This window comes from Gopherus flavomarginatus, chromosome 1 (assembly GCF_025201925.1).
Source record: "Gopherus flavomarginatus isolate rGopFla2 chromosome 1, rGopFla2.mat.asm, whole genome shotgun sequence".
NCBI classification, from domain to species: Eukaryota; Metazoa; Chordata; order Testudines; family Testudinidae; genus Gopherus; species Gopherus flavomarginatus.
In genome coordinates this window covers 121631733-121656650 of record NC_066617.1, presented here as the reverse complement: position 1 = coordinate 121656650, position 24918 = coordinate 121631733, and positions in this window count along the sequence as shown.

Genomic DNA, 24918 nt, shown 5'->3' with positions numbered 1-24918 from the left:
GATTTTGCAGAGGCCAGTAGGGAGAAGGGCATGGTCGCAGGTGAGAATGGAACAAGACTAGTCCTCAGAAGTTTTACTTCAGATTCAGCCCCACAAAATCCAGAATTGGTCCTGGTCACTCCCATCCAATTTCCTTCCCCATTTCCTCCCTCTTCCTCTCCTCTCACAGCTCCTAAGCCCTAGTCAGTCTAGTCACTCTCCAGGCCCTGAAGCATCTCTCCCCCAGCTGCCAGAGATCCTAATGCTGCTTTCTCGTACTGCACAGCTGCTGCCCCCGGCCAAACCTCATATTCAGACATGTCTTTCTTTGATACTGCTGGTTCCTAGACTGAGGGAGGAGATGGGAGTCAAAGCTGGGCAAACTAGGACCAACAATGGGAGGAACTGTGGTGTCCTGGGGAATAGAAGAGCATAAGCTATCAGGCAGGTTGGATCTTTCTATTTTTAAGAGCCCCATTCCCTCAGTGACCAGAAACTTCCCCTCCTCTCTAGTGCATCTCCCTGCCCCTCAATGGCCTATGGAAAACTCTGAAAATTGGATAGTTTTAGTGATATCCACCTAAGAATTAGCCAGTTTCCAAAGGATGAATGAGTTATGAGCACAACTCTTGGGGAAAAGAGACACTGTAGATTGCAAGGAAGCCATGAGCGCTCTCAGTATTTTCCCCTTAGCAAATCAAATCCAGTTCCCAAGGTACCCCTAATTAGAGGTCATTCTTGAAAATGTGCGCCTAAGTGACTCAGTGGCAGAATTAGGAATATAGCCTGTCTCCTGCTCCACTGTTCTAGTAACTAGGCCACACTCCTTTCCCAAAGGAGTTGCTTCTGATATTGTGTGTTTTCAAACAACTTACAATAATATGCATTTGAAGTTCTTTCTATTCCAATCCTGCCAACAGAGAAGTCTAACGACTATCATCAGTAGTGGATATTGCAAAGATATTTTTCTTTTCTTGAGATGAGCCGTTCCATTTTTTTGCTTGAAGTTTAACTTGATTATGCATTCATTAAAGAGGAGTGATGGCAATGATTAAACAAAAACATCTTTAAAATGCAGAGTTCATTTCAACACATTTGGTTTTGTTACACACAAATTGGATTTGCATTGCATCCCGCACAGCAGGTACTCCACTTGAAATCAAAGACAGATGCTTTTATGGGATTAGAAAGAATATCTTGAGGAGTTGGGGGGGTGGCGGTGGAGATTGAGAGTTTGGTTTTTTTTGGTTTTTTTTTACTTTTAGTGTAATAACATTAAAATGAATAATGATGGCATTGCCGTTTTATCTATCTTGAGTATTATTAATGTTATTGTTCACTTACAATTAAAAGGAAATGAGAGCCCCATTGTAAGTTGAGTTATTGACTAAACAAAAATATTTAATTTTGCATTCCTTTTCTCATAAATATCTAACAATACCTGAAACTATTTGAATTTTAATTGTAAATGGCTTAGAATGAAAATATTTGACTGTTAACTGAATCATATCAAGTGAGGACATTGAAAGTTTAGTTTGAAATTAAGCATTAATTCAAATGTCTCCCCAAGAACTGACATTAGAACTTTAACCCATTTGCTGTAGATGTGAGGGGGAAGGTCTGTTTATTTTGCACGTTGTCAAGACATGTTCCTGAGACTGGGATCTTGTGTGATAAATAGGATCAAGATAATTCATCTTCTCTCATGGGTGATCTCAAAGGAAAACTGAGAAGTTCCAGGAAGTGACACCAATGATTCAGAAGGTGCCATCAAGTGGATGACACTAAAACCAAGATCCTGACCACTTTCTTAAAGCTCTTTCTGCACTTTTTACCAGAGTATGGCTATTAACCCTGATGCTGGCAATTACATTCTACTTACTTCAGTTGGACAATGGATTCTTCGTGTGGTATAGAGCTGTTATGCACTGCTAAGCAGTTGCCATCTTTAACCCCTGAGAAGGCTTCAAAATAGTGATTCATCCATGAAGGGCTGATCTGATAGGCACTCTGCTCAGACATCCTGTTGATTTTAATAGCATTTCTGTGTGTGGCGCACTTGCAGGATCAGGCTCTTGTGGCCTGATTTTTCCAAAGTAACTAGTAATTTTGGATGATTTAATTTTTGAGTCTCTAATTTGAGACACCTTAAAGAGGCCTGACTTTCAGAGAGTGGATGTTAACACTTTCTGAAAATGAGGTTTCTTTAAGGTGTTTCAGATTAAGCACTCAAAGCGACCAGTTAAGTGGAAAACTTTGGCTGTAGTCTGTGAAGTGCTTTGTGAATCCTTTGGGATGAAAGATGCTATATAAATGTAGGCTGATTAGACCAAATACATTCCTGGTGTAACTACTGTGTATATAATGATCGCATTATTCTGAATACTCTGGCTTACTGTCACTTACTAATAGCAACCTTAGTTACAAAAGTGGTTGCTAAACAACTTCCATAATAACCCCCTGATTTCATATGTTCTTAACTTTCTGAAAGTCACTTTTTTGATTGAAATATTTTATGTTTAGTCCTTGACTAAAGGTGTAATTTAAAAAAAAAAACTTCAGACAATTATGAAACATGGGAATGTGAAAAAATATCCTTCCATTATGAAAAAAAAACAAAAAACCCGCTAGTCACACTTACTGGAATAGGGTCAAAATGGGAAACTTCACATGACTATAGTTCAAGGAAGAAGAGAATGGAGGTAGAAGGAAGAGAAAAATTGAATTATTATGTGAATTGCAGTAGTGCCCAAAGGCTCTGTTTGGGTTGAGGTTCAAACACAAAAGAAGACATTGTCCTTACCCCCAAAGAATTCTTAATGTATTTTGAAACCAGACAAAAGATACAACAATAGGAGAGGTGATTCGAGAGGGGGCTGGTGAACAAGTGAATCATCATCATTGAACAGGGTAACAGTAAAATCACATGACTATCTATAATTTTTGTGCACAACCTGGTGGTTCCAAGCAGTTTGAATTCTTAGTAAGTTAACACATAAATTTTTGTCAATATCAGCTCATGTGGCTTGGCCCTCAAACTAGCTATTATTGGATAGACTCAGCTATTGAACTCAAGCTCAATGGAGAGATTCCAATTGATTTCATTGAGCTCTGTATCAGGTCCTGATTTCTTGTAGGTCTTACTTCACTATGCATTCTTTCTGACTGACTTGACCAGGTAGTTAGGCAGGATTAGGAAATGCTATTCAGAACAATTTGCATGTGGATGATTGAAACACACGGAGCAAAACTGCCAATACAAAATTGCTTTGATATTGAGGTCAGGAGAGTTTGGGGTGTTCATAAAATTGCAGATCCCATAATTAAAAGTTTTCTGAAAAATTTGGATCCAAAATTCTACTATATTGTGTACATTTTCAATGAATGATCACAGAAATAAGGTTCTGCATGAGACTGCATTCTGGCCATACTCATTTACCTCAGTGAGGTTTGGGCATCAAAGCCGAAGTGTGAATGCGAAATTAGTTATGGACAGGCAATTAAAAAGACTACCCTGGGAAATTAAATAGAAGCATATTCTTTATTGCAACATTAGGGTTCCATAATTTAAAAAATCGCAAGTCAGAAAATGAAAACCTTAAGATTCTGAAAGGGATGTTAACTCAGCCACACTACACATCCATCTAGTACTTTTTCCTCTTCCTGTTTTCTGGTCAAATATGTAACTTGACATATTACTTTTTATATCATAGTGTATCTACTATAAAATATATAAGATGCATGCAATAGAGTTAACATTGCTAAAGAAACACCAATTTTGCATTTTTTTTGGCTATCTTACTTCAACTATTCAGCTTCTTTATAGTGCAGTAAAGCAGGTTGTTTCCCTGGTTGCTAACCACTTTGGACAATGTGTTAAAATTCTGGTTCCTTTTTGTTGTTGCCTTGCAATGCTGTGTCAGGTTGCTCATTCTGGTCTATTTTTAGTTATTCTCACCTATGGAACTGTCTCTTAGCACTTCTTGTAGAACAGGTGGCAGTTTTGATAACATCCAATTCAGGAAACCTATACGTGTTCTGATATATTGTTGTTGTCCTTTGCTTGGATATATTCATTAAGTATTAGCATAAACAGTGGTGAGTGAACCTGAAAATAAAGTTCTGAGTGTGGCACAGAACTAGATGCAAAATCCAGATGTTTATCATACTATTTCAGAACTTCTATGTTCCAGAAAATGGGTGGGAAATATCATGAGACCAAGCTTGCTTATAAGAAGCCTCCTAGTTTCAGCCATATGGGAAGTATTTTGAAATATTTTTTGCTGTAATGTATTTAGGACTTGCAAATTGAGTAATGATTGAAACCAGGAAGTACAAAGAAGCATGATAGTAAGGAATCTGAGACCATACCTACATAAGTTCTCCTGACAATCTATTTCAGCCTGTTAAATACTGCTTTCTTCTTGTTGAGCTCTCCTGGTAGCGGTAAAATGGAAGGAGACAAACTCAGAAAATGCCAGAGATAGTAAAAGGCATGATGTTTATATGGGGGAAGATAGGATTAATGGAGATGGAACAATGAGGGTAGAGGTAATGGGGAAGAAATTTGGAACTGAAAACTAGTGTTGTGCTCGCGGGTCTTTTGGCAGACAGAGGTAGGGAATTGGATCAAGTGAATGGTAGAATGGAGTTGAAGAAGGACCCGGTTGTGTTGGGAGTAGGGAGTGAAAGGATAGGAAATGGAAGAGTGAGAGCATGGAAGGTTTAGATAAACAGTCAATTTGTTCAAAAATTAATTGAATCATCACACTAGAGATGGCCCAGAGCTGTGAAGTTCAGATCCAATCTCCCAGTGTTCAGTGGGCTCAGATCAGTTTTTGGAGTTTTAGCTCTTCTTCTTCAAAACTCCGGAGATCTGTCTATCACTGTCTATCAAGTCCTAGGTGTAGATGTTGAGTTTTTTGATCTGATTCCTTATTCTGAAAACCAAGAGCAGAGCAATCTTGCTCAATATATCTCCTGTAATAGATTTCAAACAGAGCCAGTATCTAGCAACCAACTTCTATTGGATTAAAGTTTTGTCTGACCTACTTGAGAAGAATCCAACTTCTCATTTGAGAAGTCAAATTCTCATTTAACTACATGCAGAACAATACCCCCCTATACATCTTTCACTCAGTGGCCCTCTCACTAAATTCTTAAATCAACATACAAAATCCTGAGGAAGATATTCATGCTTGAAAATACACACAAGGTAATTTGAGAGCGAATTTTAGGCCATTTTGAACTATAAAGTCATTCCTCCACCCCAAGAGATGTTAATGAGATTCAGATCAATATATTTGGATATGAAAGGTCAATCTGCTTCCCCCCTCCTGTTATCCGTTAACAATGTGTTGTAAGGCTGAGATTTTCAAGAAGGACCTTTTAATAAATGTTTGCTTTCCATTGAACTTTTAGAGAGAGAAATTTAAGGTTCCACCTTTGAATTTATCATTCCAATATCTCAATGAGTTTGTTTTGCTTATTGAAGAAAAATATCACTACCTGCGAACAACATTTTGATATTCAATTACCAAATGATCATTTAAAGGCCTTCTACTCGGAAGTTAAGTTTCTTGCGAAGCTTTTTGAGGGTCTTATGATGATTTCTTTTAAACATTCTTAGCAGTATAGAATTTTCTGTTAGAGCTAGAATTTATTAATCCTGGATGTAGATTCCCACATCCAAGGGAGGGATCTTGCTATACATTGTATATGTGTTAACATGATATAGGTCATATGTTATATGTTAGCATTTGACTTAAAAAAGCTGTTTATATGGGAAGTCTTTCTACTTGGTGTCTGATGAAAGCTCTCAGTAGCTATGAGCCTGAACCTGGGAGATTCTGAGCACTCTAAATTCTCATGGAAGTCAAAGGGAATTGGAAGAGAGACAGAACTTCACAGGATTCGTACCCATCTCCTTCATTACTTGACATGATGGTTCAGTCAATTTTATCTCTCTCAGTTCTTTAATAGACAATTTCACATTCATGTATAATAATAAAAACAACTGAATGGATATTTGAATGCTTTTTACTCTTTGAAGTATTGTGCTGAGTTCTCAGATTTTTGGAGCTATTTGTGTTTGCAAAGTCTCTTTCTGCTCACTCTTTCAGCCTCTACCCTATGTAAGATCCATGGTGTTTCTCCTCAAAAATTGGTCTGATGCTTACATATAGCAAATGAGAAACATCCAGCTCAGAAAATATGAAAACCTCCACAAAGACATTCAGCTAACATGGTGATAGGTGCAGTATAAGAACCTAAATAGAACCTTCATCACTCCCGCGCAATGTTAAGCCTTGTTGAAACACAAAGTTGTATCATTGAAACTATACTGGTATACTTAAATAAAACTACTATCTCCCCTGTGGTGGACAAAGTTATGTCAGTATAAAGGGGTCTTAAACTGGTATGACTATTCCCATACAGGAAGGAGAATAAACTATACCAGTAAATGGCATCTTCATACCAATATAACTATGCCCACTGTAGTGGCAGTACCCAAGATTGGTGTTTTCTAAAATATATACTCTAGTTCAAAAGGAATTATTGGGGAAGCTCTATGGGCTGTGTTATAAGGGAATTCAGTCTAGATGATCAGAGTGGTCCCTTCCAGCTGAGACACTACAAACAAGTGGAGGAGGGGGGAATCACTAAATTAAAATAGTGATACCAGTATAATGGTACAAAAACAGTGTGTTGACCATGCCTTAGCGTTTCAGTGCTGTCACCTATCACTGTAGTATCTTTATAATGAACTTTCTCCCCACCTCTGGTCTGAATTAAGCCGAATTTGATCATCTTCCAGGCACATTGCAAAAACTATTTATTTGACAGTGTTTAGGGGAAAGCTTTTGAGGATATGCTCCTTGAGAGTATATGGGTTTTTTGTTGTTTGTTGTTTGCTTTGATTGGCTGGCTGAGTAGATTCGATCAATATTGGGATGAGCTTAGTTTATTCAGACATGATTTTTAGGTTCACTTGGCTGTCATAATTATGTTGTTGTCAGGGTGCCTACAGCTCTTTGTACTGACGTTTATAAACTATTGCTTTTCTAAAGAAATTAACATTCTGAGTGCCTTCCTGGTAAAATAGAATGGTGATAGCAAAGTCTTTAGTGGACTCAGTCTCAGGCTCTTCTCTCTTTCTGGATTGTAGGTAGCTCTATTTAATTAAGGTCTGTTTGCTTTGTTGTTGTTTTGGGGGACAGCAAAGGAATGTTAAAGTCATTCTGGTTTATAGTGGTAAAGCTTTATCAAAGAGGAAGCTTCTGCAGCTTTTCCTAAAAGGTGGTTCAGATTCTGGTTTCCTCTAAACTCCTCTGGAAGTTGATTCCACAGCTACAGTGGCTTAAATTATATTTAGAATAGGAAATAAGGGTGGTTAACTCATATCTGTTGGCAAATACAGACTTCTTTTTAGTGGTGATTGCTGTATATACATGTAACTCTTATTAGATTATTTGGATATGCTGATTGACAACAGCACTCCTGTGTTTTTGACTTGCTTATCAAATTTGGACGGAAGAATTGCTAGTGTGAATGGTTTAAAAGAGAGAACTATTTGCAGCATATGTCTGACAAGAAAGATAGGTGGTGATGCCTGAGTCAATTGTATGTTGTTTTGTAGTGAGGTAAATTTTTAATCACATTTCATAAGTATTTTAGGTAGAGAAAGGAATTGATTGGAGGGACATAGAGGGGCATAAATATTTCATGCCATCTCCTAAAAATAAAAGGAGTCCTGTGGGCTCTTTCATGAGTGTTTATGTTTTTATATGGTTCAGGATGAGGGAATTTATTCATGAATGTTGAAAAGAAAAGATAACAGTAACAACAGCTGCTGGAATTGGTTGAGACTCCAGTGACTTACACAGCTTCATTTTGAAGCAGTTAGTACTTTTGTGGGAAGGGAGCTTGTAAACACTTTCCTTTTTTAAAAAAAATAAAATCTCCATACATAGTGACACACCTTTTTCCTACTTCACTCAATTCCATTGCTAATTCATGCAGAACCCTCCCCGGGAACTGACAGAGTATAATATTATCATTGTAAGCTGGGAGAAGAGAGCTTTCTTCTGCAATGCAAAACTGCTCTTCACTTGGAAAAAAGTATGGGAAAGGGAGGATACAAAAGACGGTTCAAGATCATCACCACCAAAACCATGTGGCAATTATTAAAAAAAAATTTGTTTTTTTGGAATAGGGCTTAGCATGTAGAGAAGAACACTATTAAGCAGAAATAAATCCAGGAGATTGTAAACTCTTCATGACAGGGACCATATTTTCATATGCATTTGTACAGCTCAGCGGGACCTGGACCCTGATCGAGGCCTTTAAACATTACATTGCCCCCCTCCATAAAACATTATAGTAAAAGAATGTTAAAGTGAGAGAGTCAGGCATTCAAAAGTTAGAAAATGCCAGAATTGCACTGAATGTTACAATAGTCCCTGTAGGAAAAAACACCATGTGAGTATGTAGCTAAAGACTGTATCATAATGCACATGCACAATGGGGCAGATTTAAGGTTGCAAATGGTTACAAATTAATTTAGGCAGTCACTAAATCAAAGCAACCAACAACAACAGCAACAAACTCTTCTTTCCACCCCATATTTGCTCCAGAAATTCTGATGTTTCCTAACTTGAATGCTTGACTCTGGCAGCTTAACTTGGTTTGAATAGGGTGGGAGTTGTTTTGGTCTGCAGCTATGCTAAGACTGTATATATCCACACTGCAGAGTGGTCCTGTTTGCAGCTTGAGTGTAAGCAGCACTTGGGCTTTAGCCTACTGTCCAGAATGGCACAAATAGCCCCGGAGGAAAGCACCACCCCACTTGGAAGAAAAAGGTGTGTATGTGTGTGTCTCTCTCTCCGAATTCTGGGAGTGTTTGGGAATGAGGCTAAGAGTGGCTGTACTTTGCTGTTCTCTCTCTATTTCTTTCAGCTGTGGAAATGGGGTTTTGGTTTTCTATGTTTGTTTAGTTTTGTGGTGGTTGTGGGATTTCTTTTGCTTTAGCAGGCTTTTGTCTGGCTGCAGGGCCAGGATGGCCAGCCAAGGGAGACAGTTTGTTGTGAACTCTGAGGATTTAACGTGTGACTGGCTGCCTGGAATGGGCCATGCTGAGAATACCACACTCAGGGCAGACTGAAAGAAATAGGGCAGAGAATCCCCAAGCTGGTGGTTTATTCTATAACTAGATTCACCAACAAAAGAGTTTTTGCAGCAGCAGTGCCCCACTAGTTAACCAGAAGCCAAACACAGTTCTCCTTAGGCATTCCTGCCTTGGCTCCCATCCAGATAAACAGCTCTAATATGGTGAGGGGCTATTGAAAACCTAATTCACCATACATGAGGTTCTTACTAATCCCAGAGAATCAGACACATACCCTCAGGTCAGTTTATATTTCAGATCTTACCCAAATATCACACTGTCAGCCAATCCTTAGTAAACTAACTAAAGATTCATTAAGAAAAGAAGAGAGTTAGAATTTGGTTAATAAATCATATAGATAAAAATGTTTGCACAGTCCTCATATCAAGTTTATAGCGGTGGTGGAATAGGCTGCTGGCTTGTAAAGTATCTGATAACTTCCAAAAGATTGGAAGATCCTCAGTCCATAGTTCAAGATGCTCTTTTTAGTTGTAAATCCACAGTCCAGAGAATTAGGGCAAGGAAAGAGGCACAGTGGAGATGTCTCCGGGTGTCTTTTTATATCCTCTGCTGTGTGCATGGAAAATTACTTTCCCAAGCAAAGTCCGCAACCCTTGTTTGTAGAAAGTTACTGGCCCAAGATGGAGTCCAGGATCACATGAGCATATCACATGGTCTGCTGAATCACAGGGTGTGGCCATTGGCCCCTCTCTGGCTGAGACATCCTTGGGAAGGGCTAGCTAGGGCAAGATGAGTTTCTTCTCTGGCCCATTGTGAATGCTGAGGGCCCTTGATGGACCACCACTACATAGCTGTCTAGCCTTAGTGTAAATTTATCTGTAGGGTGTCATCTAGGAATACAACACAGGTTTAAGATACAAGCACATAGACTATATTCATAACTTCAGATACAAGGATGATACTTGCATATAAATGGTATAATCCTACTTGGTGAATCATAACTTCTTCATTGACATCTTACATGACCTACTTTGTACAAGATTTATGGTAATTGTACAACAGTGGTTATACCAATTCTATAAATGTTTTCATTTAATCATACAGCATCACATAACCCCTGGCTTGTGGATTTTGCCTCCAGGTTCTAATCTGCCTGTGTGAGGAGTGTGTTCTAGCTAGGTGTTTGGGTTTAAAAATGCTATGTCTCCTTCCTGAGCAAGGCTGTTGTGTTTGTTGCCTCACTTAGCCTTGCTGAGCAGGTAGTTGTGGAGAGTGTTGTTGAATGTTTTTGTCCCTGTAGTGCCCCTCTGTTAAAGCCACTTTCCAATGTTCCTCCCTTTTTAGGAAATGAGCAGCTGGCTAGAAACCTGGTGAGTTATGGTAAGATCACTTGCCTGTAAAGTTCTAGAAGTTTGGCATGTCCTGTCTTTATGTAGCCAGGTTTATGTGATATTAAACAATGTTTCCAAATTTCTAAAGTTTCCTGAAATATAGGACTAGGGAGTATGACCACATTGAGCTTGCTGCCACTGAGGACATGGTCTGTTTTCATTGTGAGAGTCTGGAATATTTAGTTAATCAGTGCCCTAAGGCTGCGTCTGGGAACAGCGACCCCATCCCTTGGAATGTGAAGGTTTCTGAGAGTAAAGCACAGAGGGTGGTGGCTGTGGTGGAGACTTAATCCCAACAGGCTCCAAATGTCTCAGGGGGTGCTGATTAGTGCCACCTTTACAATCTTGGGGACATGGCATTACTGGTTCCTGACTCAGTGGCCTCTCGGCCTGAGCCTCACTTTGAAATGGAGACTGTGCTATGGATTCTGCAGCCTTGGCTGTGGAGTTTGGCTTGCTGGTAAAGCCCCAAAGCAAAAACAGCCATTGAAGGTGGAGGTACCTTCAGTTGGGAAGCACACTGCTGAGGATGATTCTTTGGTTGGGGGCATGGAGAACTCTCAGCTATTAGTTTTGCCCCCTTAGTCCCAGCAGCCCCCCTCAAGTTCAATAGTGACTGACTCGGAGAGCGTGAGCAATGCTGAATTCACAGATTCTTTGCATCCTGAATTCCCTGAGGGGGATATACTCCAGATGCTATTGGTAGATTTATGGGTGAGACCAAAGGGAAACATGGAGTAGAGGTGGCAGATTGGATTCCTGATTTTGATTTGATTTTGTTGTCTGCTCAGTATACAATGAGACGTGTCTCTGTGTCTAAGGGTACATCTATGCTACCCGCTGGATCGGCGGATAGCGATTGATCTATCGCATATAGTGTAGATACGATAAATGGATTCCCGATCTCTCTCCTGTCAACTGCTGAACTCCATCTCATCGAGAGGCAGAAGCAAAGTCAACGGGGGAGCTGCGGCATGCCGCTAGGATGCGAAGTAAGTAATTTTAATTCAATCTAAGATACATCCAGTGGTGAGCTGGAGCCGGTTCCCACAGGTTCCTAAGAACCAGTTACTAAAATTAGACCTCCGTGGAGAACTGGTAAAGGGGTAGGGGGTGGGCAAAGAACTCCGTTCCGTGGGCCGGACCATCCTATTGCTCCCAGGATTCCCAGCTGGAGAGGCTGAGGTTTCCCGGGCCTTCCCCCGCTTCCTCCCAGCTGCAGCATGGCCAGCTGCTGGCATCAGCTGGACAGCTCAGCTGAGCTCTGGAGTCATCCTGATGCCGCTTTTTGAGAGATGTGGGGGGGTCCTACTGCAAGCTCCAGGGCTGGCCAGAGAGGAGGGAAGGGGAGGGGGCAAGTGGGGCAATTTGCCCTGGGCCCCTGGCCGCACGAGAATGTCTCCCCCCAAACCCCCCCCCTCACAGAGCTGCAGCATGGCCAGCAGCTGGGCAGCTCAGCTGAGCTCCTGAGTCATCCAGCTGTTTTGAGCTGCCAGCAAGGTAAGGGGGGAGGGGGCTGCAAGCTCTAGGGTTGCCGGGGGGGCAAGTGGGGCAATTTGCCCCAGGTCCTGCAGGGGCCTGCAGCCCCATGGGTATGTCTGGCCCCCGCCCCGACCCCTCCCCCCGCTTAAATCAGAACTTTTTATAGGGAACTGGTTGTTAAGATTTTGGCAGCTCATCACTGGATACTTCGACTTCAGCTACGCTATTCTCGTAACTGAAGTTGCGTATCTTAGATCGATTTCCCCACCCCCGCCAGTGTAAACCAGGCCCCTGAGTTTGACAAACAGAAGCAGTACAGATTGAAAAAATTGATGACCAAAGTGCATGTCTCTTTGACCATTGAAAATATTGGGAATGAATGGATCTAGGAGAACGTGGTGTTTTTGTTTGAGTGGGGGTGAGGGCTCTGTGTCTGTCTTTTTCTTATTTTTTCTGGTGATTACTGGTCTGATGGATAATTTTGTATGTGGCTCTCTGAATGTGAATGGGTGCAGGGACATCAGAAAACATGTGCCTCATTTTTCAGAGTGTGTCTCAGAGAAAGGTAGACATTCCAATTTTTCAAGAAACTCACACAGATGCAGGCAACCAAACCCATGGACTCCCTAGTTGGAGAGGGGAGTTTTTTCAGCTTCATGGTTCCATGGCAAACACAGGGGTTGTCATTCTCTTTGCAGACAGGGTGAAGCCTGATTCAGTGGTTGTGCAGGAAGTTGTTCCATGACATTCCTTAATGGGTTGAGCTACTTTTGAGCAATATCTTCGTTTTTGATTACTATAGGGAAAGACAGGGTGTGTTGCTCGGGCAGAGGTGAGGAGGAAGTGTGTTTGTTTTTTTCCAAAGGTTGGGTGCACTTTTGGCAAATTGTTTCACAAATGACATTTTATTTTGAGGGGCATTTTTAATCGTACTCATAATGAGAAATTGGACAGGAATCATTTGGAACAACATCCTCTGTCTTCTCAGAGACTTGCAACTCTTTTACAGGATTCTGACATATTGATGTGTTCCGACATTTTCATCCTTATGCACAGCAATATGCCTGGTTGAGTGCAGTGCCAGGTCTTTCCCTATGGCCCATTTGGACCATCTTTATGTTTTTAATCATCATTTGTCTTGTTTGCTTTTTAATTGTATTACCCCTACTGGGATTTCAGATTATGGTTTAGTCTCATGTGTGTTGTCTCTTCCTTCTATTCAAGACCGTTGTCCATATTAGCATTTTAACACTCACTTTTTATAAGATGTTCACTTTCTGGATTCTCTCAATTATTTTTGGGGTGCCTAAGTTGCCTCAAAGGATGTTTTCCCCTCCCTGAGGCAATGGTGGGAATTAGTAAAGTTAAATGTTTTTGTCACCAATACTTTCGGCAGACAACCCTGAGCCTTCGCCTGAGTATGAGTTGGGGGTTGTGGAACTTGAAAAAGCTTTTCATAGCACTAATGATGTTGGGTTGCCTGAGAGCTTGAAATATAAAAAACATCTCTTGCAATACCTGTTGGATAGCCAAGTTCAAGGAGCACTAGTTAGGACCTGATTTCACGGCCTTTCTCAAATGGATGTGCCACTCGGTTTTTCTTTAGCCTGAAAAGGAACACATGGAACAGAAGATGATTGGCCACTTCAAGATGTTGTCGGACCAACTACTTTCAGAACCTGTGGGGATTAGAAACTTTTTGCTGTGAATTTTTTCTCAGACCTCTATGCTGCAGAGTCTGTGTCTCTACCTGAGACTCAACAACTCCTTGAGGATCTTCTTAGGATCTCAGCATTGGGCTTTGCTCCAGAGAAGACAGCTGGTATCAATGCTTTGCCTGTTGGACCTTTGGGCCTGACTTGGTCCAGATTTTTTCAGGAGAACATCAGAGAGAAGATATTGCCACTCACTTGTCATTGAGCAATTCTTACTCTGTTGCCTAAGAAGTGGGACCTTGAGAAGGTGAAGAAGTGGAGACCTGTGTTCCTGCTTTTCTCAGTAATATAAACTTTTTTCAAAGGCTTTGGAAAATACACTGGAAACTGTGATTGGTTTGATCATGCACATTGATCAGACCTATTGCATCCCCAACAGGTCCATTTTTGATAAACTTGTCTTATTACGGGATGTAATTTTGTCCTAAAAAAATGTTTGATTTGCACATAGGGTTGATATTTCTTGATTAAAAGAAGGCTTTTAATCATGTAGATCGTGAGTGTTTGGTTTGGGGCTCAGGTTTGTCTCCTGCATTCAGTTACTCTATAATGAGACATATAATCTACTTAAGGCAAATAGTGTTTTGAGTGCCCTCTTTCCAGTTCGTAGGAGAAACAGAAAGCATTGTTCCCAGGCTGCACTCTTTTGAGCAGGCTTCCTCAGCTTGCATATATTGGTAGAAGAGTGACACGCTCCTGCTGGGGGCTTGGGTGATCTCCTGCCCCCTGACTTTACCGGTGGGGGGCTATTGTGGAGCCAAACTAGTTTTAAGGCACTGGGATTCATGCTGGAACCAGATGCTATTTTGGATCAGAACTGGGGGAGAGAGGGGAGTTCTGGAAAATTTGGAGGGTAGGTTGCAAAGGTGGAAATGGGATTTGTCTCAACTTTTCATCCGAGGGCGAGTGTCAATCATTAATAATTTAATTGCCTCTGTGTTGTGGCCTAAGTGTATTGTTTTGGATCCACCTCCACTCTTTTTAGAAAAAGTTCAGAAGGTTCTTTTGGACTTTTCCTGGACTGGCCATCATTGGCTGAGGAAGAGTATTTTGTAGCTGCCCATTATGGAAGAGGAGCCCAGGTTTCATTGATCTTTTGAGCAGAGTTGCTACTTTTTGGTTACAGTCTCTGCAACAGCTGTTTGGAGATTAGCCTGTTCTTTGGAAACAATTGGCCTTTGCTTTTCTTTGGCAGTTTGAGGATTTGGGTTTTGATTAGGACCTTTTTGTGTTGGATCCTGGGTGCCTCACTTTTTGAGTTGTCACCCAGTTTTTATCAAAGCCTTTTAAACAGTTGGAGATATTTTTTAAGCTGAGGCCACAGGAATAGGCAACTGGAGTTCCCAGGTCTGCTTGCCATGAGGATTCCTAGTTTTGCTTCTAGGAGTCTTCTCTTCTCTTACTTCAGCAGGTGTAACAAAACTGATCCATTCAATTGATTGTACTAATTTTACATGGGTCTCAGCAGGTAGCTTGGCTGTCAAGCTTGGCTTTTATTCCATTCACTGGGTTTCTCAGTTTTTATCAGAGATGGGCTCAGCCCTTCTTAGAGGCAGTTTTGCCAATCTGCACAGTTGCCTCCTTAAGCGAGCCATTCCTGATTATACTAATGTTTCTACTTTTTTGCCTCTTGCTCCTGCTGTGGATTGGGATGTTGACAAACCTGGCAGCTTTGCCTTCAACAGGTCTTCTGAATTTATTTTTAATAGCTTAGGCCATATTTAAAATAATATGCTAGTGGTAGAGATTTGTCCTTTTTGAACATTTGTTGATTATCCGGATACGATATAGAGAAGAGCACTTCTGTGATGGACTCTAGCCGGCTAGCCTGGTGAACAGTATACAAGTCTCTAATTGCAAAGAGGATGGTTGATCTCTAATGGCGAATTCTTCACAGAGCTATTTCACAAATACATTTGTGCATCATGTGACTCCAGAGGTGTCAGTGTCGTGTCCTTTTTTGATATGGAGGAGACTGTTTTTCATGTTTTTTACTTGTTCTTATTTTTTACTGTTAAGTATAGGTTCACAGATAGATCTGTGATCTGTTTTGCAACTTTATTTTGGATCAAGCAAAGATGTCCATTTTAAAAAGGAGACAAAGTAAATTATTTGGTACTGCCAAAGTTCTTTTTTTTTTTTTTTTTAGTGGCTTTATGCCTTTATTTGGAGTTTATATTATAAGTGATTTGGATCAATTTATTCAGCATTGGCTATTGGAAATGCAACTTGTACTGCTGGGGATGGGCAATTATTTTTGAGTTTGTAATTCATTTTTCGGTTTCTACTGTCTTTCTGTCCTGACTTTATTGTCTTTTTAAAAGTCAAAATCTCTATCAGGTTAGGGGCAACACCCAAGAAAGAACTTGTGTTAACTTTACTGAAGACAAACCCTTAGTCTTCAAAGGGGTAAGATTACCAAAGGCAGTTTTGATTGTTCTTTCTTTAAGAAATTGGCTGCTGGCATGGAAGTGGTGGTGGTGGAGTGTGTGTGTGTGTGTGTGTATAAACATAAATATATGCTAATTGTAGAATAGGTCTAGAAAATGTCCGTGGGAAAGCAGCCACTTATATCCAATAAACGCATTATCAGGTCCCCTCCCTGTCTGTTATCCAACTTTGGTAATGCCATCATCAATCCACAAAGTAATTCTCTGCTTAAAAGCTGGGTAGTGGTCTCAATTTTTCTTTTCCTCATGTTACTGCTCATCTCCTTCCTAGCACAACACCCTGTTTAAACAGACTGTGAAAATATAGATTGGGTGATCTGTCTCTTTTAGCCCATCCTGTGATGAAATTTCTACTGTACTATTTTATTGTGACATTACCTGACTAGATAAAGCCATTTTCTTTCTGAGAAGCAAAAGGAGCTAGCAGTGTCTACATAAATCATGTTACGCATCTCACGCTGAGACAAGAGTTCCCAAAGGGAGATCCTTTGGGACAATTCCCTACTCAGTAGAAAAACAAACAGAGGCATAATCTGTATTTGAAGAACAGGGTTTATCAGTTTTATAATGTTGCTGTTATTACAATAAACATTTTTTGTCCAGCTATCACATTTTATTTTAACAAAATGGTTATTAAAGTCTAAAGCAAAAATGAAGGAAAAATCCCTTTTTTCCCTAAAGCATGTGACATTGCCATTTGTCCATAATGCTGTTGAGCTGTATAGATGTCTCAAAATAAATGTTGACCTTATCACCCTGAAGTTAGGAGCCATATCACCCTAAGATTGCTTCTTTGAATCTTACCCAGCATTGGCTTATTACTATCTGGTGGAGATTTGGCAGTCTCTGTTAAATCAGTTAGTAGAAGCAGCTTTCTAATAATACCTAGCTTTTATATAGCACTCTTCATTCAAGATTTTAAATTGCTTTACAAAAGAGGATAAATTTCCTTAGCCTCATTTATAGCTGGGGAAACTAAGGCATGGAGAGGTGAGTGACTGGAAAGTGTCAAAGGCAGGTCAGTAGCAGAACCTGGACTAGAACCCAAGTATCCTCATTGCCAGTCCAGTGCACTCGTACACTGGACAATGCTGCTTACTTCCTGTAGAATAGTCCATTGTTCCTAATAGATCAATTGCACAAAAGCCACTGTCATACTTAGCACTGCTTGTTGATGGTTTCAGCAGAGAGGCCAAGAAGTGAGTGGCCCCAGAGACTGAACTACTAGAGGCTGGCCTTTTAACTCAGGACTGGAGGGTAGTATATGACAGCTTGCAGAGCTACTGCTTGTGCTGTCTCTGTTTTGTGGATATGCTGAGAATTGGGTTTCCACTCCGTGTCCTCCTCAGAATCCATTGTTTGGATGCTGTGATCTTCACCCTGTCCCTGTGGGGGGAGAGGGTTGGATTTGGGGTTGTTTTTTGTTTTGTTCCCTGCAGTCTATTGACTTCTGGGTTCTCTGGCCCCTCCTTCACCTGAAGGGGCAGACCTTCAATTGCTTTGGGACTCTGCTCACCAATTTCAGTGATCAAATTCATAGGTAACGGCACTAAAATAAAATCTAAAGCAATGTGAATTAAATAGTCATAACTTGGATATACTAATTCCATGTTAGCAGGAATAACAATATATAGTAGCTCTGTCCTACGTCTGGTTCCTGGGGGCAGCCACCAGCGAATGCATAATAGAAAATTAATAACTATGCATGCACAGTGTTTTGGGAGTTATTTGTCTTTACTGCTGTTCAGAATCCCTAGCAAAAGGCTTCTATTCTGTAGGAGTCTCTATGTAATGTGCAATAAGCAACAGTAATAATACTTTACACTTCTATAGTACCTTAACTCAAACCACTTTGCTAACATTGAAGAATTAAACATCCTAGCATTCCTGTGGAGTAGGTGAGTCTTGTCTCCATTTTATAGTTGGGGGATACTGAGGCACCAAGAGATTAAGTGACATGCTGTCACAGGATTCAGGGGTGCAGTCCAGACCAGTGAGGGTTTGTCATCTTTTGCCCTGTAATTCTAGGTGTCTGAAATGCCATGCTGTTGTGGCGCATAACCTGGACACCAGCAGAAAAGCATGCAGCTCGCACCCTGAGTGTCTGAGTGCAATGCAGCCTGTTGCAGCTGAGCGGCTCAGACCCCAGCAGCTTGTCTACAGTCCCACTCTGACTTCCACCTGCTTTGGCTACAACCAGCAAGGTGACTTCAGCACCACTCCCAGTTCCTAATTTTCCAGTACCGTGTGCTCTGTGATATCCAGCCCTTTCCTGGACCGTTCAAAGAAAGGTTTATTTGTTCCTTTAAAGAGACAAAAGTACATAGCAGCTGATTGATTGGGGTAAATACACCCTATCTTTTAAACACAGCACTGAGTTAATTTACAATAAAAATAAAACAATTAACAAAATATACATGGGATTAAATGGATTCAGCTATAAGGAATGAAGACAAGAGTTAAAAGAAAAATAAAATAAAATACACTTCTAAAAGTCTAAAACTTGATCCAGCAAAGTACTGGCTTTGTTCAAGATGTTGTTTCTCTCAAAAATCAACAATCTTCCTTGTTTCCAGACATGGCTGACTTTCTCTTAAACAGGACCTTCCACAAAAAGCATCAGGGGCTTGTTTCTCTTGTCTTTCGAAGTGAAAGATCTTTGCCTATGCAGGTTTCTCTTCTATACTCCATTTCCAGAGACTTCAGTCCCCACTTGGTTGAAGAACCCATCTTTCTCAGCTTGCAAGAGCTCTGTTCCTTTGCAGCTAGTGATGGAGCTAAAGATGGCTTCTGTCTTTGCTTATATCTTCCAAACCTCAATGATCTTGTTTCAAGAGGCAGGATGATCTCATGCTGTTCTTCTCTTCCTGTGGGCTTCCCATTCTCTTGATGATTTCTGTATAAATGGAGTTTCCATTGTTTTTGATGACACTTTGCTTAATCTCATTGAAGACACACTGGCTTCTCTCCCATCTGGGGGAGAAACTGTTTAAAGAATAATATCATTAAGTATCCATATTTCGTCATATAATATTAATGCATACATTTCACAATGATATTAATCACCAGTGTCATTAGTTTTCAGAAAAGACCTCACTCTATACACTTTTATAATATAGCAATGTAGTATGCAATCAGTTGATTCAATTGTTTATCATTAAGGCTGTGAGTTTGTCATGGAGGTCACGGATTCCATGACTTTGTGACCTCCCTGACTTCTGGTGCGGCTGGCTCCGGGGCTGCCTGAGCAGCTAAGGTAGCCTATGAGCCAGTCACACCAGCCGCTGCTGGGGCAGTCTCTGGCCACCACCCTGCCCACCCCAGCAACAGCAGGAGGAGTTTGGGTGTAGGAGGGGGCTCAGGGCTGGGAGTTGGGGCACGGAATGGGGTAAGGGCTCTGGGCAGCGCTTGCCTTGGGGAAGCTCCCTAGAAGTGGCAACATGTCCCTCCTTCCCTCCCTCAGCTCCTAGCTCCGCACACTGTCTCCGCCCACAGGCACTGCCCCTGCAGCTCCCACTGGCCGCGGTTCCTGGCCAATGGGAGCCACAGAGCTGGCAGCACATGGAACTAGGAGCTTAGGGGGGGACAAGTTGTCACTTCCGAAAAGCCAGGTAGGAAGCCTGCCAGCCCTGCCAACTCCCCCCCACCCCCAGCACTAGCTAAGGTCCCGGGCTGCTCCCACCCAAGCACCCATGGCACCTCCTGGGCCACCCTCCCCTCAGCACTTGCAGCACTCCCTAGACTGCCCCCCAGCACTTGTGGGATCCCCTGCGCACCTGCAGTGCCCCCCAGTTGCCCCTCAGCACCTGCGAGCCCCCAATGGGCACCTGCAGCACTCCTAAGATTTAATCAGGGGTGTAGTACAAGTCATGGACAAGCACAGGCCATGAATTTTTGTTTATTGCCCATGACTTGTCCATGACTTTTACTAAAAATACCTATGACTAAAACGTAGCCTTAGTTATCACTTGACATTCAGCCACCCTGTCTTTATAGACCAGTAAATCTTTGCAATGTATTCTTTGAAAAGTAAAACCCAGACCCAGCTTTTCTTACCTGCTGGGGTATAGACACCATGCTGTCTCCTCCCCTACCTGTTAGCTTGATATCATTGTTCACCTGATATGTAAATGTACCTGTACCTTCATTGTCTCTGCCTAATGACCAGGCTGCTGGTTAGAGAAGCAAACATATTCCTTTGTCCAGAGCAGACCTGTTTACCAACTGCCCCAATATATCTGTTTTAAACACCCGCTAGTCATAATTATAACATATATCTATAATTCTTAATAGGCACCAGGCACATACATCACACAAAAATATTAGTCAGTGAGTTATTAGTTTTCTGATGACATGTTACCTTTTTAGATAAGTATCATGTCACCGGTGTATGAGATATAGTCATGCCCGACCAGAGTTGCTGACCCAGAATAGTGATCCACAAATGGGCCTCTATGTCACACATGTCCACAGTCTGTCGCAAACTCAAGAATAGAATCAAGGTGTCTGCTCCTTACTGAGGTGCTATGTGCCCTTGTCTCCACAGAGAGTTAAGTGCTCATTGCATCACAGGATGCATCTAGCAGCATGCAGCATAATACTGCAGGTCTCCTGACATCTATTCCTGTGTCTTAACCACAGGACCAATTTCCCCTCCCTAAAAGTACAGTGACTTCAGAAATACATAAAAAATTAGATATACACTACCTTCAATTCATATTTCTTTTACCCGGGCTTTTGTTGAGCACTATTTGTTTTCCTTTATCAAGCCTATTTTTGAGTAACTTAATTTTCCAGTTTAATCTAACAAGCTCCATTCTGAAATACTGGAGATATCTTAGTTAGCTGATTCATCTCATCTTTTGATAAAGTGTTGCTGGCTATTCTGTATGTTCTACATTGCATTCCTTTCCCAGCCCTCGCCCCCATCCTCATATAGAACTACCTGTAACATATAGGAAGGATCAAACATTTTGGAATTTTCCCAGTGTAACTGAGAAATGCAATATTTATCACAGATTACTCAGAAAGAAGAAGCAAGGAGAATCTAAGAATGTTGCCCTCAGCTGTGTTTCTGTCAAGGCACAGTGCATGTCCCAGTCCACTTCTGTTTTGCTCAGCACGTTCGTTCTGCTCACTACAAGGTATAATGCAACGAGATTGATGAAGTCAGTTGCCTACTGGCCATGTGAAGGAAAAAAACAACCAAACCTGGTTGCTAGTTATTGCTACTAAAGTGTTAAACAAATCTCCCAGCAGCTAAACTCCCTTCCCTTTTTATTACTTGCAATACCTTGTAAATTAAATATTTATTAACAGAAAACAGCTTTGCTCACTGACTGATCTTGCAAACATGGGACAAACTCACCACAGCTGGCCAGTAACCAGTTGGTTATTCAGGCTGCTAAGGAAATTGGCCTCATGGAAAGGCAAACTCTGTATGATTTTTATTTCACAAGAACAAACTGTTAACAAACCTACTTTTCCAGCCGTTTTCAGCCCTCATGAAAATCCTGAGCAGGGTAGACATTCTTCTTTTGAAGATGACTTTATTTTATTTGATAGTACCTATCTTGAAATGCACCCGAGGCATTTCAAATTCAAGTAAATCTAGACAGTGGTCATTCCAATTAATGTGCCAGGCCGAAGCCTTGTGAAATGAAAAGATTTTTAAAGCAGCTGTTTCTGTGATTGTCCTCCGTTTGGAATGGAAGGCTGTAGATGTGAAGAGGGGGACATAACCTTTGTGCCCCTGCAAGATCCAACTCCAGCAAGCCCCCCACTTGGATCTCAGGACATAATGGTATATAAAGAATGAGGGGGGCAAAGCATCTAAGACCCAGTCCATTAAAGGCCTTAAAATGTAAAACCAAGATCTTCACCTCATTCTACTCCTGCACAGGTGGATGGCATAGTGAACAACGCAACCTGTCAGCTGTGGCAAGATATCCCTTTTGATACAGATGTTGATGGAAACAGAGTATAGTTAGTCACAAAAATCACTAATACAGTAGGAAAAAATTGGGATTATAGTTATCAGACAACTAATCCACTTGGAAACAAAGAGGTACTGAACACTGTGTCCACCTTCCGTTACATACACTGAACTGCAAAAGGCACACACCTCTCAATATCTCCACCAATTCATTTTGCCAATGAGACAATATTCTATTTGGCACTACAAAGGCCCATCCCGCAGGGACCCGGATTCCTATCCCCTAAAGTTTCTTGTGATGGGTCATTCACCTCACTTTAGCCCTGGAGTGGCTAATATAGGTAAGAGAGGGTAATTAGCCATAGACTGCACCTGGAGGGGCGCTAGATGCAATGAAGCATAACAAGAGATGAAGCTCATCTGGGCAGAAACAGGTGGGGCTTCTATAAAGCCAGAGGGGTGGCCTGTAGTCAAGCTCCCTGATACAAGGGTGTGGGAGGAGACTAGGAGCTTGTAATAGGCAGTGTAGAGAGTAGTCCAGGGAAGGAGTCATAAGGTCTGGGAGAAGAAAGATCTGAGCTGCAGGATCAAGGGTCCCTGGATTAGAACCTGGTGTATAGGGCAGGCCCAGGTTTCCCTTCAAGCTATTGTGGGAGTGGCACACAAGGGGCAGCCTAGTTGGGGGCTAACAGGGACAGTTTGGAAGGAGACTTTGATAATATCCTGGAAGGGGGTGGGTGGGTGGGATGGAACTTCAGTGTAACTTGGCCAGAGAGCTGAGCCATGAAGAGGAAAGCGCTGCAGCTCTGGAAGTGTGAGAGAAGCCATGGAGAGAGTGAGTGGGATGACTGGCTGAGTAACTGCAGGAAGGGGCATCAGACCATGTGGCGAGCTAATCCCCAGATGGGCCACTAGGAGGCATCAGAGAGTGAGCACCCATTACATTTCCCCTAGCAGCAATAACTCAACAGTGGTGCTAATATCTTCTATGATCCCAACATGTAGATCTCTCGCCAAACACTACTTAACAATTGCCAAAAATGATCTGAAAGCTCACAGGTCTGAGTGTCATTCATTCCCTCTGCCCTAGTATTGGGCGGAGTAAGAGAAGTGCAGACAGGAGCATTATTTGCGTTGCCTGATGTAGCAATCAGACTGGCAAGGTAGGGTCCATTTTCCTTCTCTGTGCATTGTTTGGCCTTTCTTTACTTTAACAGGAAACTTTGCAGAACAGTTTCCTGACGTGCACCGGAATTGCAGCTCTTACCAAGGCATCTTTGCTGTACTTGGGAGTTTTCTAACATCTCTCTTCATCTCCACATGCCTCTTTCATAGACATAGCGCTAGTAAAATATGTTGGCTTGGCAGACCTGGGGTCAGAAATCCCTATTCCAGGAACAGGACAGACCACAACAATGAAAGCTCCCCTCTCTGCTATTTCACCAACGGGCCAGTCCCAGCCCTCACCTCCAGAGTGTAGTTCAGAAAGCAGTTCAGTCTTTGTAGCCATGCAGTCCTTGGGCTCTGATCTGAGATTGCCATTACAAGTGATTTTCTCATTGACAGCTTTTATTATATAGAAGCCAGTTCACTAGGAAGTGGATCAGATCATTAACGCATTTCATATAAGCCTCCAGCTGACAATTAAAGGATAATTAGTCATGACCAGTCTGGCCACATATGATCCAGTGGCTGACAGAGAGAAAATCACATGGACCTTTCTTCAGTTCTCTTGTAAGCATATTCCACCTCCTTGATATTTACTCCCTCTGATATTTGAAGGTGTATATTTTATCACTCCTTAAATGTTTTGCCAAGCTAGAAATATGTATAAATATTAAATCTACCTTTTATATTTGTGCCAAGATACACAAATGTTGCCGTGCAGGCAGAAGTCAAACAACACAAATCTCTGCACTTTCTTCATTCAACAAGTAGGGACAGCATGTTGTAAGGTGAGCTCCAACAACATGCCCATTTGAGTCCACTCATTTAGGTTGCGAAGCATTTGGTATTTAAATTTGGTAATTAAATTTCCAGAGTACATAGGTTGCCATCATCTAAGATCCTTGCACAGCTGCACAAAGTACCTCTCCCACTGCATGGCCAAGCAGGGTGGCAATAAATGACCAGTGTTGGGAATACCCTACTTAAGGAAAATTCTATGTCCACATCTTTAGTTGCTTATGTCAGAGTAGCTGCTTTACTGTAACTCTATTTGTATATGTAGTTATTTCCGTTGTTGTAAAGCTACTCATCAGCAAATGACTGTTAGCTCTGCTAAGGCTATTTAAGGGCCATTGCCCCCAAGAAGATTGGAAACTCTTTCCTGCTCATTTTCCCAATTTGCACTGATTGAGCTTCTCAGCCTGTCACAGCTTAGCCGTCCTGCTTCCATTTCCAGGTCAATGAGGCATCACTACATGTAGAGAATGGGTTAGAAGAGGGTGATAGCTGTTATGTTTCACTGCAGACACGCAGAGAAGTTAATTCAAAACATGAAATACTTTTGCTGGAAGGTTGCAACGTAACACTACTTCATTGCTTAGAATTCAGAAAATTAACACTAGGGTGACCAGATGTCCCAATTTTATAGGGAAAGTCCTGATATGTGGGGCTTTGTCTTATATGGGTGCCTATTACCCTTCACCCCGTGTCCCAATTTTTCATGCTTGCTATCTGGTCACCCTAGCTAATACACAAGAATTCAAAAAAAGAGAGAGATAAAGCAGGCTGCTCCTGAAGGCAGAGAGGCACAACTCAACTGACCTGCAGAACTGAATGAAGCTAGACGCAGATTGCATGCTTCCCTATAGAGCTCTCTAGCCTTCAAGCAGGA